Source organism: Pelobates fuscus, chromosome 2 (genome assembly GCF_036172605.1).
Source record: "Pelobates fuscus isolate aPelFus1 chromosome 2, aPelFus1.pri, whole genome shotgun sequence".
In the NCBI taxonomy this organism is placed as follows: domain Eukaryota; kingdom Metazoa; phylum Chordata; class Amphibia; order Anura; family Pelobatidae; genus Pelobates; species Pelobates fuscus.
Genome location: NC_086318.1, coordinates 51,111,105 through 51,129,288, shown reverse-complemented (window position 1 = coordinate 51,129,288; position 18,184 = coordinate 51,111,105). Strand labels below are relative to the sequence as shown.

Here is an 18,184-nt window from a genome sequence, read left to right as displayed (position 1 = left end):
AAATATTGTGATGACTCCCCTTTAAAATTGTCCTTTTTTTTTCTTTTTAAGGAGAAAGTGTCCACCTTATCACCTCTTTGATTTCTTTCAGGCTATCGTTTTAATGACTTGGTTGACTGTGTTTACCAAAATGTACCAATTGAGCAAATTTGTTTCAGCGCCATATTGCTCTAGAACTTATAACAAAAATACATACCGTATATACTCGAGTATAAGCCGACCCGAATATAAGCCGAGGCCCCTAATTTTACCCCAAAAAACTGGGAAAACTTATTGACTCGAGTATAAGACTAGGGTGGAAAATGCAGCAGCTACTGGTAAATTTCTAAATAAAATTAGATCCTAAAAAAGTTATATTAACTGAATATTTATTTACAGTGTGTGTATATAATGAATTCAGTGTGTGTGTGTGTGTATGAATGCAGTGTGTATATGAATGCTGTGTGTGTGTGTGAATGCAGTGTGTATATAATGAATGGAGTGCAGTGCGTGTATATGAGTGCACACAGTGTGTGTATGAGTGCAGTGTGAATGCAGTGTGTGTATGTGTGTATGTATGAATGCAGTGTGTATGCAGTGTGTGTATGTATGCAGTGTGTGTATATAATGAATGCAGTGCAGTGTGTGTATGAGTGCAGTGTGCATATAATGAATGCAGTGCAGTGTGTGTATGAGTGCAGTGTGAATGCAGTGTGTGTATGTGTGTGTGTATGAATGCAGTGTGTGTATATAATGAATGCAGTGCAGTGTGTGTATGAATGCAGTGTGTGAGTGCAGAGCATTGGTGGGGGTGGGCATTTTATTAATTATTGTAATATATATTTTTTTTAATGTTGTTATTATTTTTTTATTATTATTTTTTGTTTTATTATTATTATTATTTTTATTTTTTTTCGTCCCCCCTCCCGGCTCTCACTCCCTGGTGGTCCAGTGGATGGGCTGTAGGAGGGGGCTGTCAGGAAGCTGTAACTTACCTTCACCGCAGCTCCTGTCAGCTCCCTTCTCTCTCCTCCGTCCGTGCAGCTCCCAGGTCAGCTTCCTCTGCAACTCTCGCGGCCGTGCAGAGCGTTGCTACGGTAACCCGTGACAATGCTCTGACCCCCGCGGCTCTCGCGAGAGTTGCAGAGGAAGCTGACCTGGGAGCTGCACGGACGGAGGAGAGAGAAGGGAGCTGACAGGAGCTGCGGTGAAGGTAAGTTACAGCTTCCTGACAGCCCCCGGTCCTTGTCTGTATTATGGCAATGAAAATTGCCATAATACAGACAACTGACTCGAGTATAAGACGAGTGAGTGTTTTTCAGCACAAAAAATGTGCTGAAAAACTCGTCTTATACTCGAGTAAATACGGTACTTAATGGCTGGATTGGGTATCGCGAAGAACAGGTTTGGCTAAGGGTATACAGTTTGCCTATCCCTGATTTGCACTATATTTTGCCAAACACATCCCTGAATGAAGTATAGAATTTTTACCATTTTGTATACATTTTTATAATGGTTATATAGCATTTGTACCTAGAACTCCAAGGCTAAAAAGGAAAATGTTAAATGTTGCTTAGTGTGGCTTTCCATTATTGATTGTGCTCTATGATATTGCAATCTTCTAGTTTTCAAGACATGCTTGATTGAAGCATTTGATTGCCTTTTTATATCACTGAACGCAATTCTTATCTCAAGTGAGTAATCAGTCATTTAGGGTATCAATATCAGATCTCATAGGAGATCTCAAAACTGAAGACACAGCAGTGTTACAACTTGACTTTGGCTGACAGAGAACACTTAGCAAAGTTCAGGTGTATACGTAACAGTTACAGAACTGAACAGGAAGTTTCGAACCTCCAGGACATCTCAGTTGTGTTGTAAACAACGGTGCTGGTCCTGTACCAGTCATATTATTCAAGTGTTTAAAGGAACACTATACAACATATATAAAACATGTATTCCTGAAACTATAGGTGCCGTTTAGATCCTTGGTCCCCCTTAAAAAAGTGAGTTACTCACTTTTTTTTTTCCAGCGCTGAACAGGTCTCGTTAAGTACTTCTAGTGGCCATCTGAGTGTTTACATTTAAAAGCCTGCAGGGACAGGCAGAAGACACCAGACAAGCTACATTAAGCTGAAGTTGTTCTGGTGACTATAGTGTCTCTTTAAAATAACATCTAGAGAAATCAATGTCTACTCCGGATATCTTTCATTTTCCCTTTATATTTAGTGATAATGGATGGTCTGTGTTATTACGTGCAGACAGTATGTCACTAACAGTGAACGTAGATCAGTACATTGGGTTTTGGCAGAAGAGTTAGCAAAGAGTGGGTGGAGCTAAATATCAATGTACCACGCCTTCGAGTATTTCAAAAGTACAAATAGGAATCATTTAATTTAGAGGGTAAGGCTGGGGATGTGGCCAGTGGCAGGGCTCTCTGAGATACTTTAGGACACTAACTAATAGCAATTTATGTAGCTAAAATATAATTTGAAACAAGAGAAAAACATCTGATTTACACAGACTGATTTCTAAACACATTTATTGTAGTTGTATGACACATTCCTGTCTGCATTACTGCTGTGGAGCTCGGTTATACACTTAGACACACCAACAATATGGAGTTTCAACAAAAAAAACAAACAAAAAAAAGGACTGTCCCTCCTAAGCAGGGAAACTTGGGGGCGATATGCTGTACCTGCAGATCTATTTAATGAAACAAGAGGCCCAAGAATAATCAAAAAAAAAAAATCTAATTAAGAAAACCATTCTTTGCCATTAATTATAAACTAGTTCCATGTGTCATAGCAGTGCAAGACAGTATTTATAAAATCAGTCCTGCGCTATAGCTCCAATAAATGTCATTCTGATCATATTCAGGCGACGGGATTTTAATGATATTGTAATGATTGCATAGGCAAGTTTGCTAAGCATCTTGGAAATGTAGATCAAAAAACCTTTTCAGTGTCAAAGTTAGTCGTCACTAGTCTACACAACTACCTTTTGATTCGTTTGTTTTTTTATAGTGACTTATGTAAAATGTAAAACCCAATTTTGCGATAAATAAACCGCAAACAGCACTACTCAAACATCCAAAAATGCAGCTGACATTTCCATAGCAACTTCAATACCTTAGCAATACGCTTTGGAAAATGCTGTTTCACATACTACATTATAAATACATGTTTAACTGATGGGGGATTACAGTGCTGTATCTTTGTACAGACAGTAAATGAACTAGACATGGTTTATATTCACGTAGAAAGTTGAAGAAGAAAAAAAGGCTATAAGCATCGTTGTTCTGATTAGAACTAAACAGTAAGAAAAAGAAGTCACAGCAGCTGTTATAGACACATTACATATTTTATGCATTGGGTATTTCCATTTTGTACACATTACAGACCGAATCTTATATTTTCCCTTAATTATGCATTGTGGAGCCAAATGCCGATAAAGAGATGTACTTGAAGCAATTGTCAAGGACTGGAGCTGAAAAGCATTGCATCTTCTAGACAAATGTTCAATGATGTGGCTGATAAATGTAGCAACAACAAGATCTGTTTGCATAGGAACAAGTGAATGTAACTGAAATAATGAATCCACTTAGAACACACTTGGCAAGACAGAATATTGAGCCCACCTGTGAAGAGCAGAATTGTAGAATGTTATTAAAAAAAGAAAAGAAAGTTAATTCTAAATATCTAGTATTTGAAAAAACTCAAATGACTCAAACGTACAAAATTATCTCGTGTGTCACAGTGCTCCTATACACCGTAAACAATGCTCCCATCACATTGTTGGCATTGAGGAGCAGATCGGGGTAGCTGGCACCCCCTTTGGTGCTCCCTTTAGCATTATGGGATTTTAAAGTACAGGCATCACGGCTGATGTACATTTTGAGAGCAGGCAACCCCAAGACGCAAAAGGCCAATTTGCAGAGGTGGTTCTATTGAATTTTTGACCTCCCCAGGTATGATAATTATGAGCAAATTGATGGCTGATTGATTGTGAGTGATACCCAGATTAAGACTAGATTTGTAGCTGTGTTTGGGCCCTGGGATGTGTCGGGGTGGTTTGAGCACTCAGGGGCAGGGGAGATTCTGGAGTTTCCTCAATTCCTCTCTCTTTCTTCCCCTCCATTATTTTCCATCCCCCTGTTCCCTTCTCTCCCTTCTGCTTCACTCTTCTTTCTCTATAGGAGACTGCAACATGTTGTGTTTTCCAGATACAGATGTTTATCCGTTTATACAATTTTATATCAGCTGCTGTCAGGGCTCCGCGGGCAGCGGTGAGGGGAGGCTGCAATCCTCTCGCAGCACTCACCCTCGGTCCTAGCCGCCCGCGGTCCCCTCTCCCCTTACCGATAAGCGATTGGCGTCCTCTCCTCTTGACACGCCGCTCGCGTCCTCCTCTCCTCCTCCCAGCGGCAGCATGTCTAACGCTGCACGCTGGGAGCCGGCACTATTATCTAAGCGCCGGGGTCACTCACGTGACCCGGCGTTAAAGCTACAGTGCAACAAACACAGTGGGGGGTATAGATATCCCCCACGTGTGTTTGTTAATACTGATTGGTGGTTAGCCAATCAGGATTCAGGCTAGGATTTAAATACTTACGGTACCTTTCCTGTCTATCTGTGCCCTGTTGTGGTCTTTGCTTTATAGTATTGATTCTGAACGTGTGCTTTCTGGTTACGTACTCTCTGGCTTGTTATACTGACTTTGTGACTTTCTCCTACCCTTTGACCTCGGCTTGTTTCTCGTTATTCTGTTTTCTGGTTCCCCTTACTCGGCTTGTCTCCTGACTATTCTGTGTGTGCTTAGCCCGGCCACTCTAAGGACCGGTACTGCACACTTTCTGTCTGTGTGTCTGTGTGTGTGTTAGCGTGTTGGGTTCCCCAGTATCGTGACAGCTGCATTTTAATATATAAATACAGCCTTGCTCAAACCAGCTTTCTCACGTAGTGAAATTTTATTTTATTAAGCAGAATTAGATGACATTATATTCCCCACAAGGTTGGGGACAAAGCTTACTCTGATTGTTTGTCTCTATATTATACATCAATAAATAATTATTGAACACAGCAACGTGATCAGCTATTTACTATACACAAAAAAACAGATGTCAAGGCTTTGCAGCACAATACTGTATGTCTGCTGAAAACCAAAACTTTTAAACCTGTCACTTTATCCTGGCAGTAATATATGGATAGCTTTCAAACTCAGCAGCTTTAATAGGCTGCAGTGATCCAGCAGCCGCTCCAAATAACAAAAAAACTGATCAGTAAAAATGCCTTCACTTTTGCCCTCGGAGAAATCGTGTGGGAGAAGAAACATTTGCTTCCTCTAACAACCAGGCCATTTCCAAGAAAACAAAGAGCCACAACAGCACATAAACATTAGGAGCTAATGGTCTGAGAACACTGCTATTTGAACTGTTTTCTATTTTTTCCTCCCTTAAAAGCACACACATTCTACAATCACAGGTCTCCCAGCCATCCCGAGTTTGGGTGGCCAGCTCCGCTTTTAGGGCTCTGTCTTGCTTTAACGACTTTGTTCCCAAATGTGTAGCGTGAGTGCAATATGAAAACGAGGTTACGCTATGCTCAAGGCACTTGACCTCTGCAAAGAGCTTTAAACAAAGTGCCCTTTGCATTGTCTACCCATAGAGGGCTGGTCTGGATGATTGACGTGAATTCACACCAGGCTGAGCTGCAAATTCTTGGGAAAGACCTGTCCCCTTTGGGCAGTGCCAGTGACACGATTCTCATCATCTATTTTACTGACCCCAGGCATCCTGGTCCTCAAGACACTGATGGCGGGGGCGATATGCATACCTCCAACATTATGTACGCATGTTTCAGTGATTTCAACTTTTCTATTCTTTATAAAATAAAAGTATTAAATATAATATAAATAATTAAATAGCAGTTTTGCTGCCCTCCTGATTGCATGTGTCTCTACAGAGGCCCTATTTAAACCTTGCGCTAGAGATTGCCCGAGGGGGAAAAAAATCCTGTGTAGTTGTGTTTAAGAGCAGTGATCATCATATTAGAATGCAACAATAACTGACAGACATAGGGTACACTGACATTGTGACAGGCTCATGCATTAAAAAAAAATGGCTAGTGCAGCCATGTAGTATGTCTCTGGCATATTTGCATTGCCTCGGGAGATTCATTTCTTCTTTTTTTTTTTTTAAACATATCTCATTTTATTATTCCTTAAACGCCTTAGGATCTGGAGACATTTATTATAATATTCCCAAAAGCCCTCAATTGGCATTATTTTCCCATTATATATGACTCATCATTATGTTTTTTAACTAATATACATGTATAAACATAGATGGTATGGTAGGCAAATAAGCCAAGCAGCAACACAACCAAAAGGACATCAGGTGGAGGAAGTTGGTGTACCAAGGCAAACAACTGCCTGAGATCAAAAAGACTGATTATTTCAGCCATGGCGAAACGAGCACGGTGTGGGAAAAAAGGTGAGTAAAAACACCTTTCAAGTGCAATTTTTTTTTTATTACAATTTTATGAAGTACATACAGAAACCATGTTACATCAATGTTTACATATTTTATATAGATTCAGGTTACATTTAAGAGGTTAAGTACAAAATCTATTGTCATATCTGCATTTTTTGTTTTTTACATTTCCGAGTTTACATCACATTATTTACATTACAGTACTTGTAATCTGTCCCATGCGTAGTACCGTAGAGGAGAGTACTTGTCGCCTTTCGCCCTTCATCCTATCATGACTGTGATTTTTTTTTTTTTACTAGGTCACATCTCCCCTTAGTTTAGATCAAGTGATGTATATATCAGCCCAGTCTATAGCTGTCTCTTATTGTTGAGCACTTTGACCTACTATCTTTGTCGTCTGTGGTTGGACAATATGTAGTTATCGGGGATATGAAACATCGTAGATTTGTATCCAGTGTATTGCCATCTTTCCGTATGTACTGTTTTTTTATTCCTGTTAACGGGGGGTGTCAATAACTGGGTAACAGGAGGGAATAGGGGGGGGGGGGGGTAGGGAGAGAACAGAAATTCCCGGTATGGGTTCTTTGATTTATTTACTCATTGTCAGCATATTTTAACCCACGTTCGTCTCATGTCTTTGAGAGTCTAGTATCATCCCACATATCCCATGCGTCTATCCAAAATTTTCGTGGTGTCCTACACGCTCGGACAGTGTATTCATATAATCTAATATCGTCTATATGAGAGATTATCATGTCTAATGTTGGAAGGTCTATTTTAAGCCACGCTCTGGCTATCGCTGCTATTACTGCCATGGTTATGTGGAAAAATAAATATTTATAGGATTTTAAGAGGTCCTGCGGCAGATGTTGTAAAAGATATACCTCTGGTTTAAGTTCCACATCTATCTTCCCTATTCGCTGCACAAGGGCTTGAACGTCTCTCCATAATTTTGCTACAACAGGACATGTCCACCAAATGTGTATGACGTCACCTATGCTATGTCCACATCGCCAGCATTCTCCTTTTTGTGTTGGGTCAATATGTCTTAATCTAGTGGGTACCATATGCCATCTGTAGAGCAATTTTCTCGACATTTCTATCTGGGAGGTGGATAAAGTGAAGTGTCTATGTGCCATAAAGCTTTTCTGCCAATTTTCTTCAGGTATTTGTCTTCCTATGTCCTGTTCCCATTTTTTGACAAAAATTAAGTCTCGTATCTTTGTTGCAGGTAAATAGCTATGGTACACTTTGGATAAGATGCCTGACGGGTTTTTAGTGGCTATGCATAATGCAGCTAGGTCGGTCAGTTTTTGTTTGCTGTCAGTAGAGAGCTGTACATCATCGTGTTTCTGTAGCCACGATAGTATCTGTCTGTGCGCGAACTCTGCCGTTGGTGGCAACTTGTATTTTTCTTTCAGTACTGTAAAGGTTATATATCTATTCTTATCTCTAAGTTGGTATAAATGTGTTAGACCAGTGTCTGCCCATTTTTTAATGTTTAGTTGTGGGATCAGGATTTCAAAAGAGTTTAGAAGCATTGCTGGGAGCAATGCGTTCTCAAGGTTTAGTGATTTTTTGCATTTATCCCATTCTTTTAGCGTCAACGCTGTTGTGGGTAGAGTGGTGGGAAATGTTTTCCTGTATTTTTTACTTATGCCTGCCAGTGTTGTGATTTCATAGCCTCCCGTGTGTGTTGCTTCCAGGTGTACCCACGCTGGAGGTGTAGAATAGGTGTGAAAAGCTGCCACTATTGTGCTAACGTTTGCTGCTTTGTAATATAAACTCAGGTTTGGGAGACCCATGCCTCCGTTTTTTTGTGTTAAATAGAGCGTGCTTTCAGCAACCCTGGGTCATTTCTTAGCCCATATGAAGGTGTTAATTATGTTTTGTGCTTCTTTAATATACGCAATAGGTAGATGGATGGGCAAGGTGCGAAATAAATATTGAAGTTTAGGAAGTATCATCATTTTTGCGGCTGCTACCCTCCCAGTCCACGAGATATATTTATTCTCCCAGCTCCTCAGTTGTGTCTTTATAGAGTGGAGAAGTGTAGTGTAATTGGCTTTAAGTAGTTTGTGTGCGTTAGTTGTGAATTTTATGCCCAGGAATGTGAGATGGTCTTGTCTCCATTCAAAAGCGGTAGTTCTTTGTAGGATTTTAGTGGTTGCATGCGGTGTAAAGAGGCTCATTGCTTGTGTTTTAGTCTCGTTCAGTTTATAATATGAGCAGGCACTATATGTCTTCAGTAAGGTGTTGAAGGCGGGGATGGAGATTTGTGGGTTAGTTAATGACAGCATTACGTCATCAGCATATGCCGTAATTTTGTATTCCCTCCCTCCTTTTTTTATGCCAGTAATTTGTGTGTCGTCTCTGATAGCCTGTAGCAGTGGTTCTAAGGCTAGAATGTAAAGAAGTGGGGACAGCGGGCACCCCTGCCGAGTTCCGTTAGTTATGTATAAAATCTCTGACATGAAACCTCCATTCGTGACCCTAGCCGAGGGCTTAGAGTATAATGCATCAATTAACTTTTGGAATTGTTGTGGGAAATTAAATTTCTGCAACGTTTCTCGTAGGAATCCCCAGTGTAACCTGTCAAACGCTTTTTCGGCGTCCAGCGACAGGAACACACTGGGTTCCCCCCGTTGATGTCTAGGGTATAGTAAATTATATAGTTTTCTTGTACCTTCAGCTCCTTGTCTACCCTTCACGAACCCCACTTGGTCATGTTTTATGATCGTGGGCATCATGTCTGCGAGTCTTGTGGCAAATAACTTGGCTAATATTTTAGTGTCCGTGTTCAGGAGGGATATGGGCCGTAAGTTTTGGGGCTTGTGAGGGGGTTTACCTGGTTTGGGTAATGTGACTATATGTGCTGTCAACATGTCCGGAGGCATAGTTCCTGTGGCCATTATACGATTAAATGTATCTACCAAGTGTGGTCCTAGATCTTGGCCAAATTTTTTATAATATGAATTAGTGAGACCGTCCGGGCCCGGTGATTTACCCGGTGGAAGCGACTTTATTACTTGTAGAACTTCATGCAAGGTGACGGGTGTTCCCAATTGTCTGCTTTGGTCGTCTGTTAGTGTAGGCAGGGAAATTTTAGACAAAAAGCTGTGTATCTCTTGTGTGGATGGTTGGTGCGTCTTAGGGTCATGTCTTATGTTATATAATGTTTCGTAAAATGTTACCATTTCTGCTAGTATTCCTCTCGGATCATGTATTTTCCCTCCTGTGTGGTTGTGTAAGTATGGAATTTTCGATTGGGCTTGTTTCTGTCTTAAAAGCGATGCCAGGGCTTTCCCAGCTCTGTTGCCCTGCGTGTAAGTCCGTATTTTCAAGTTCTGAAGCATATGTGCTGTTTCTTGTATTAGTATCTCATTTATTTGTTTTGTAATTGAGGCTATGTCTTTCGCTAGGGTATCAGAGGGGGTGGAGTATTGAGCTAATTGTAAGTCCCTCAGTCTTTTCAAGAGAGTGTGATATTTTTGTTCTTTAGATTTTTTTAAAAAAGCCGCTCTGCTAATAAGCAGCCCCCTAACTACCGCCTTGTGGGCTTGCCAAATAGTTGTAAGTTCTAGCTCAGGTAGTGTGTTTTTGTGAAAATATTCTCTAATGTCCTGACTCATTTGGGAGCAATATTCCTCCTGCATGAGAAGGGCATCGTTTAAGCGCCATGGGGGTTTCCCCTTATGGTCAAAAGTTGTCTGCAGCATTGCTGTTACCGGGGCATGGTCAGACCATACAATATCTCCAATCTCACTCGTCTTAGCCCTTGTTAAAATGTCAGCAGTTACTAAAATCATATCTATTCTGGAATGGGTTTTATGAATATGGGAGAAATATGAGTACCCCTTTTCATTGGGATGGTGAATCCTCCATAAGTCGTATAGGTTATGTTCCAGAATTACTTTATTTAATGATTTGCATTGTTGTGTGAGGAGTTTTGTTCTGGGAGCGTCAGGAGCAAGTGATGTGTCTGCCACCGGGTGTAAGACATGATTCATGTCCCCGCACAGTATAATGGATGATTTCTGCATGGGTGTAATTTTATTAAGAACTTTAAGCAAAAAGTTTCTTTGGTTTGAGTTTGGGCTATATATTCCCACCAGCGTGTAGTTGACCGTGTTGATAGTACAATATATAATGAGATAGCGACCTTGTGTGTCTTTTCTGAGTTGCAACAGTTCAAACATGAGGGACTTGTGAAAAAGAAAAGACACTCCCCTGGATTTAGAAGAATGGGTCGCGTGAAATTGGGTCGGAAAATCTCTGATACCAAATTCTGGGACTTTACTATGTTTAAAGTGCGTCTCTTGTACGCACATAATGTCTATCTGGTTTCTCTTTAGCTCTTCTAATAGGACCCTGCGTTTATGCGGGGTGTTGAGACCCCTTACATTATGAGATTTTATTGTCACATTCATTTGTGAAGGGTAGATGGTTGCTTACAAGTATTATATTATGCCCTAATGTAGGCCTTGTCTGCCTTATGAGTGTTTTAATTCGTGTAGTTGCCACCAACAATAAGTTCAAGAATTGTGTTTGTAGACTTGCGGCATATAGTGAGTGATCTTTTATGATCTCGTGTTTACCGGGTCGATGGAGGGGGTAGGAAAGTGTCAGGTGAGCGGGTGGGGTATAACTTGGATATTTACAACTTACCCCAGATGGGGTCATGGCGCCTGTTTGCGGAGCCATGGGGGGTAGATATCTAAATATCTGTTAGGGTGGCTAACGGCCTTAACATTTTATTTCACTGGTTTAGGACCTAGTCGTGCGTGTGGTGACCCATATGCGTCCTATTATGAACCCCAGGAGGAAATTCCTGTATTTGCTGAAATGGTAAACCAGGAGAGAACCACATAATGAGGAAAACAGAGAAAACCAAAAGAGAAAAACCACAAAAAGAAAAACATCAAGCCACAGTAAATAATAATGCATTCTCATTTCGAACTTCTTGGGGTCATGTATACCAGTTGCATCCATCTGTATTCATCTATGTTGTGTCATTCAGGCATACTACCGGTTAACCCAGTGTAAGTGCTATTCCTTTATGTGTTAATGGGATGCAAGATATATATGAGTCAGTATAAGGTATCTTGCCCTCTTCTGTCCCCTCTCTTTCCCCCTTTTTTTTTTTTTTTTTTTTCCCTCTCAACTTAGAGGGGTATATGTTCGAATATTATCTTGCCCATAGTTGGTCAGTCACCTGGCCCCTAATTCTATTGTCATATTGGGACCCTTCAAGTCATTCCTTAAAAATTTTGTGTAAAGTCATTATTTCCCTTTGGGGGTTGGGGACCTTTGTTTTTCATATAATGTATAACCCAGAAACAGCTCGTCTGTGGCACATCCCATTACCCTCCCCCACATGGTTATATACACAAAAAGGGAACATGAGAATCCGGACCAGCCCCTCAGTTCTATACACCTGTATATACGATACCTGAACTTTTAAGCAGGTGATAAATTAACTCAAATGTCCCATTGCTTTCGTTTCTTTTCTCTCATTTTCCTCTTGTTGTTTCCCTCCTTCCTTATTTCTTTACTACAGTCTCTTCCGAGGTATAAGTGTAGGGCGAGGTGGGTTAGCAGCTTATTCACTGCCTGGAGTCTCCGGCATCTCTGTAATGGTTTTGGTGTCTCTGTCTTTTGCCTTTTGTAGCTGATGATGCTTCTTGTCCTCTCCTGGCTCTACCTATAACAAGTCCTATGCGTCTATAGATTTCTCCCTAGGTTTAAGGCATATCGGACGCCTGTATGATTTATGGTCAGTTATTAAACGGGTCACCATCTTCGTTGTTTAATGTTCCTGATCTTTGCGTTTCGTAGGTATCGTGGTCCAGTCCACTGGGATTCGACGAGTAGATGTCATCGATTTTTCTGCTTCTTTACTTATTAAGCCCCAGGTTTGCAGTAGCCGCGCTCCGTCTTCTGGCGAAGTAATCATGTGGGATTTCCCCTCGCGGGAGACCACCATTTTTGTCGGGAATCCCCATCTAAATCTCAGTCCATTGGTTCGTAAGCTGTCTGCAACGTGGGAGAACTCTCTTCGTTTCTTCAATGTGGCAGCGGACAAATCCGCAAATATTTTTACTGTTGGGTAGTCTGGGTGCGGTGCATCTCTATTCCTACTGGCACGTATTATGATCTCTTTTATGTGAAAGTAGTGTACTCGAGTGAGTACATCTCTCGGCACAGTATCGGGTAGGTGTCTAGGCTTGGGGATCCTGTGTGCCCGGTCCAGGAGTAACATTTCGCCCGGGACATCAGGTGCATAGGCCCTTACCAGGCCTCTGATAAATACCTGCAGATCCTCCGGTCCAACCGATTCGGGGACTCCCCGCAGCCGCAGGTTGTTCCTTCTGGACCGATCCTCAAGGTCTGCCATTTTCATCTCTGTCGCAGTAAGTTGTTTCTCCAGGCGTTCCACATGGCTTGCTAAGTCATTGTGAGCCGTGGTAAACTCCTCCATTTTGGATTCAACGTGTGTCGTTCGTTTGCTGACCTCCTGGACGTCCCTTCGCAGAGAGTCCATGGAGTGTTGCCACGACATGATTAGCTTCTGGGACATGTTGTCCAGCGCTTCTTGTATATAGCTTCGTGTGAGCTGCTCTGGTGCTGTAGGCACTCCCGCGTCTGATTGTGTGTCTCGAGGCATCGGGCTGGCGTCGCCATCTTGTGAAGGCCTCAGTTGTTCTGCGGTCTCCGTTTGGTGCTTGCCTCCGAAGAAATTAATTTTTTCGCTCTTTACCGAGCCTCTCTTTGTTTTGGTTTGTGCCATATCGCTTTTTTTTTTATCAAGTTGTGGGTCCTAAATATCCGAAATTTGATATATTGGCGGCCTTGGGAGCCAGAGCTCGAGATCAAGCGACCATTAAGCTCGGCGGTTAGCCACGCCCCCTCTCAAGTGCAATTTAAGGGGGGCAGGCACATACATATGTACTCTCTGACAGACTCTCACACTCTCTGACAGACACACACACACAGACACACACACAAACTGACAGACAGTGACACAGACACACAAACTGACAGACACACACACACATTATTTCAATTGAAACCCACCCAGCCACCCTGGGGTCTAGTGGGCCTCCTCTCTCTTCCTGCGTATGAGGGAGCAGTAATATACCTGCAACTCCTCTCTGCGGTGATGCCGGGGCTGGAGTGATGTCATATTCCGGCTCCCGGCATCATTAAACAGCGCGGGAGCGAGCAGAGACGAGCTGCAGGTATATTACTGCTCACTCGCGCACCGCCTACAATGCCCCTGTGGGCGGCAGGCTCCCATACTCCTAAGTGGGGCGAAATTTGTAGTCGCCATGGGGACTTGGCGCCTGGGAATTGTCGAGCCCTGGTTTATATGCATATATGTGATTGTATTTAGAATTATATATAAATAAGCTCAGAGTCGGCAATACAGCAAGTGTAGTTGACATTTTTAAATAAAACTCAAGAGAGAAGTAAAGTAAATGTTATCTTAGATTACTAGTTAATAATTTCTCTTCTAACATTTAGATTTTGCAAACAACGTCTCCAAGCAGCGAGGCAAACACTGCTCATTTTTTTCCGTCAATTATATTTTTATTGTTTTTTTCCCCTCTGTCTACTCAATAATTCAATCATAGCATAAATAGGTTTACTCTATATCTACAAAGAAAGACTTGACATTGTCTTTATTTTTAAAAGAACTTCAAGAAAAAGGTTTTTCCATTTTAGGGCAACAGGATTTTATTTTATAATGTAGGTCTTTGTCCACTCAGTGATTATTTATGGTGCTTGGAGTTCCCTTGTGCTCCCCCTCCCCACTGGTTTGATTTCTTACCGTGGGTGTGTCGGGCACTGCTCCCTATTCCTTCTCATCAAGCTGCCAAGCTTAGCACATTCAGGATGTTTCCTGGAATCACATAGGCAGGTAGAGCCACTCAGCAGACAATTGAATCAAAACAAGTGTTGTACTAATGAGCACACCTAAAGGCAAACTACACAGCCCATTGTTGGGCATTTATAGTTCAAGTGCTTGGTTGAAAAATGATCTATATCTTATATTAAATATCAGGCATAGGCGATCACAATACTTCTGAAGAAGAGCTATTGCAACCATATACACATGTACTCTATACCGCAAATGTCTGATTTGTACATGCTTAAACATACACAAATATCAAAGTCAATTTGTACACAGCATGTTGATGTTTTTCCTTTACTTTTACTGTAATCTATACCCATCCACCGGTCTCATCATAGTATCAAAATGATAATGTCTTTTTAGCGGACAGTCCAATCCATGTTATATTGATTTTATCAGACTAGTGTTTCTTCCTTTTAGGAGTTCATCCCGTAGGCACCCCTGGGGTATTTCGGGAAAACACAAATGTCTACAAATAGTTTAAATAGAGATCATCTGTATATAACAACTGCACAGCAAAACAAGCCTTCAGGAGGCAGAAAGCATAAGTGACTTGTCTTGTCTTCACTTGTCAGTTACACATGTAAATAGACACCCTGGTCTGATTTTTGAATGACAACACTTTCCTGTCTCCTTTAAAATGGACTACTAGGTCAAAGCTATATCCTCTGCTATGACAGTTTATTAAAGCACTCTATCTTGTAACATAATACAATTCTCTAGAAGTACTTTAGAACTTTACTGAATATTGTTTTAAGTAAAATAGGAAAAATATATACAATGCCATTTGATGACTTGGTAACATTCATGACAGCAGGAGGGATGGAATCATCGTTCCCACTGTCAGTTTTTCGTAGCTGAGTACATAATCAATTTTTCTGCACAAAACTATTAGTGAACAAAAGAAGAGAAAGTGAGCATTTTATTCCAAGTCATTTCACGAATTGCACCTTTTTATGCAACATGTCCAGTGGATATTTTACAAGGAACATACCTGACTCTCAACGTGCAGCAACAATTGCTTTAGATATTGCCCAATGTGGACGTTCTTCTGCATTAGCAAAATCAACATTGTCCATTTTTGGATGGTATTGATTGTTTTTTACACACACACTCAAATGCAAATGTGCATTTATGCATTAATATTGATATCATGTGTATAATATATATATATATATATATATATATATATTATACACATCATGCTGATGATTTGCATTAACAATGAAACAGCTGTCCGTGAGTGGTTCACTGGCTTTGCATATTTTCCTTAGTTGTGTTTGAAAGCTGTTGTATACAGCAAACACAGACTCAAAGGAATCCATGTTTAAAATGGAATGCGGCAAAAATGTGATTCTTTGTTAAACTAATTTGCATAGGCCAACCCATGTTCCTTTGCGGTAGTAACATCACTGCAGATTTGTGATTTCTGTGGGAAAAGCAAGTCTTATGGCTTGACTGGTGTGCAGATTTTTGTTTAATATTGTAATACATACACACACTGCCTGGTCAAAAAAAAAGTTGCTTAACGAAGCAAATAGGTAAGAGCCTCCAATTGGATAGTTACTGCATGGGCGATTATCTTTCAGCTGGCAACAAGTTATTTAACCCCCAACTGATGCAATAAGTAGCTTCTCATTTCTTAAAAAACCATGTCGAAAGACACATTGTGTGGTCGTGGAAAAGCTGTTAGTCTGTTTGAGAAGGGTCAAATATCATTGGCATGCATCAAGCAGAGAAAACATCTAAGGAGATTGGAGAAACTACTAAAATTGGGTTAAGAATTGTCCAACGCATTATTAAAAACTGGAAGGATAGCGGGGAACCTTCGAGGAATAAATGTGGTCTGATTGATCGTGATCGGCGATCAGGTAAACGTTTGGTGAAATCAAATCGTAGAAAAACAACAGTAGAACAGTAGAAGGGCTATGCTTAATACTGAAAGCAAGAGCATTTCCACATGCACAATACGAAGGGCACTCAAGGGATTGGGACTGAACAGCTGTGTAGCCTTAAGAAAACAACTAATCAGTGAGGCTTATCGGAACAAAAGGCTTCAATTTTCTAGGGAGCATAAAGAATGGACTCTGGAGCAATGGAAGAACGTCATGTGGTCTGATGAGTCCAGATTTACCCTGTTCCAGAGTGATGGGCGCATCAGGGTAAGAAGAGAGGCAGATGAAGTGATGCACCCATCTCATGCCTAGTGCCTCCTGTACAAGCTTGTGGGGGCAGTGCTATGATCTGGGGTTGCTGCAGTTGCAGCAACATTATGTGCCCAAAGAATGAGGTTGGCGGACTACCTGAATATACTGAATGGCCAGGTTATTCCATCAATGGATTTTTTCTTCCCTGATAGCACGGGCATATTCCAAGATGACAATGCCAGAATTCATCGGGATCAAATTGTGAGAGAGGTTCAAGGAGCATGAGACATAATTTTCACACATGGATTGGCCACCACAGAGTCCAGACCTTAACCCCATTGAGAATCTTTGGGTTGTGCTGGAGAAGGCATTGCGCAGTGGTCCGGCTCTCCCAGCATCAATACAAAACCTTGGTGAAAAATGTATGCAACACTGGACGGAAATAAATCTTGTGACATTGCAGAAGCTTTTCGAAACAATGCCACAGCGAATGCATGCCATAATCAAAGCTAAAGGTGAAATATAGAGTGTGTGACCTTTTTTTTTTTTTTGTGGCAACTTTTGTTTCGCCCATATATATATTTACGTACACAAATAAGCAGATTTCTGTGCCATTTTAGTTTGTCCAAATTGTATTTCTCAAAACAAAAGCATTTACAAAATTAACTTGAAACAAAATGCCACATAGGCAAACCCCAAAACGCCTGGAACTATTCAGGCGATCCAAATTTTTGCACAAGTTCATATCTCCTTACTCATATGCCTGGATCAGGTGCTAGGGAGAATCAATCTACTTTTGGAGACACCCGGGAACTGTCCCCAAAAAGTATATTGCTAGCGCATCATTTCACCTGCTTGTGCTATGCTTAAGGCACTAGGATAGTGCATAGAGCACTGAAATAGTGGTCCCTATATGGTTCTTCCCTTGGTCGGTTTCCTGTTTAACTGGCAGGCAGCATGGAGTACGTGGCTGATTTGCAAATTCTTCAGGTGGATCTGTTCCTCTTGGGTGGCTCCAGTGATGCAAATTATCACTGACCCACCCCCTTTTTTATCCCTGCCCACCTGGGGTATGTGAAAGAGAGGAAAAGATATAGACCGACTATGTTTATACATGGACGAATGGATCAATATATACACACATACAAAATCATCTATCTTTTGTCACTGCAGAGTTAATACACCTTAAATTCTAAGCCAGTTCTAGCTACGCTAGACAATTTTTTTGCAAAATAAAAACAAGCACAAACTATATCCCTGCAGTGTAATTTGTTCAATGCTGTTGTGTTATGCACTGAGAATTGCAAACCACAATTAGATTTACAGAGGAGGACCCACACTATAAAATGGCCCAAATGTTACCAGCGCAGGAGTTACTCACTTCTAATGTGGATCTTGAGATCTTAAAAGTGTAACAGCCAGCGGGTCAAGAAAAGAACATTAATATGTCTCTTTTTAAGATCTGAAATCCCTATTAGCTTTAATGAAGTGAGCAGATTTCTATGATTTCCGTTTGTACTTTCAATGTGTATGTTTTTCCCCCTAAGTAGCAGAGAAGGGCTGCGTTGCATACCAATGTTGAGACAAAGCCTCTTGCACCGAAAAGTCTAATTAAAAGCATATAAAAACACTATAAAAATGATTCAT

The 18,184-nt window shown here is 41.0% G+C and overlaps 1 protein-coding gene across 1 annotated transcript in view; it reads right to left on the bottom strand.

Annotated features, from left to right (window-relative positions):
• NBAS (NBAS subunit of NRZ tethering complex) overlaps positions 1-18,184 on the bottom strand; it is a 676,063-nt gene that overhangs the window by 287,635 nt on the left and 370,244 nt on the right. The window lies entirely within an intron of this gene.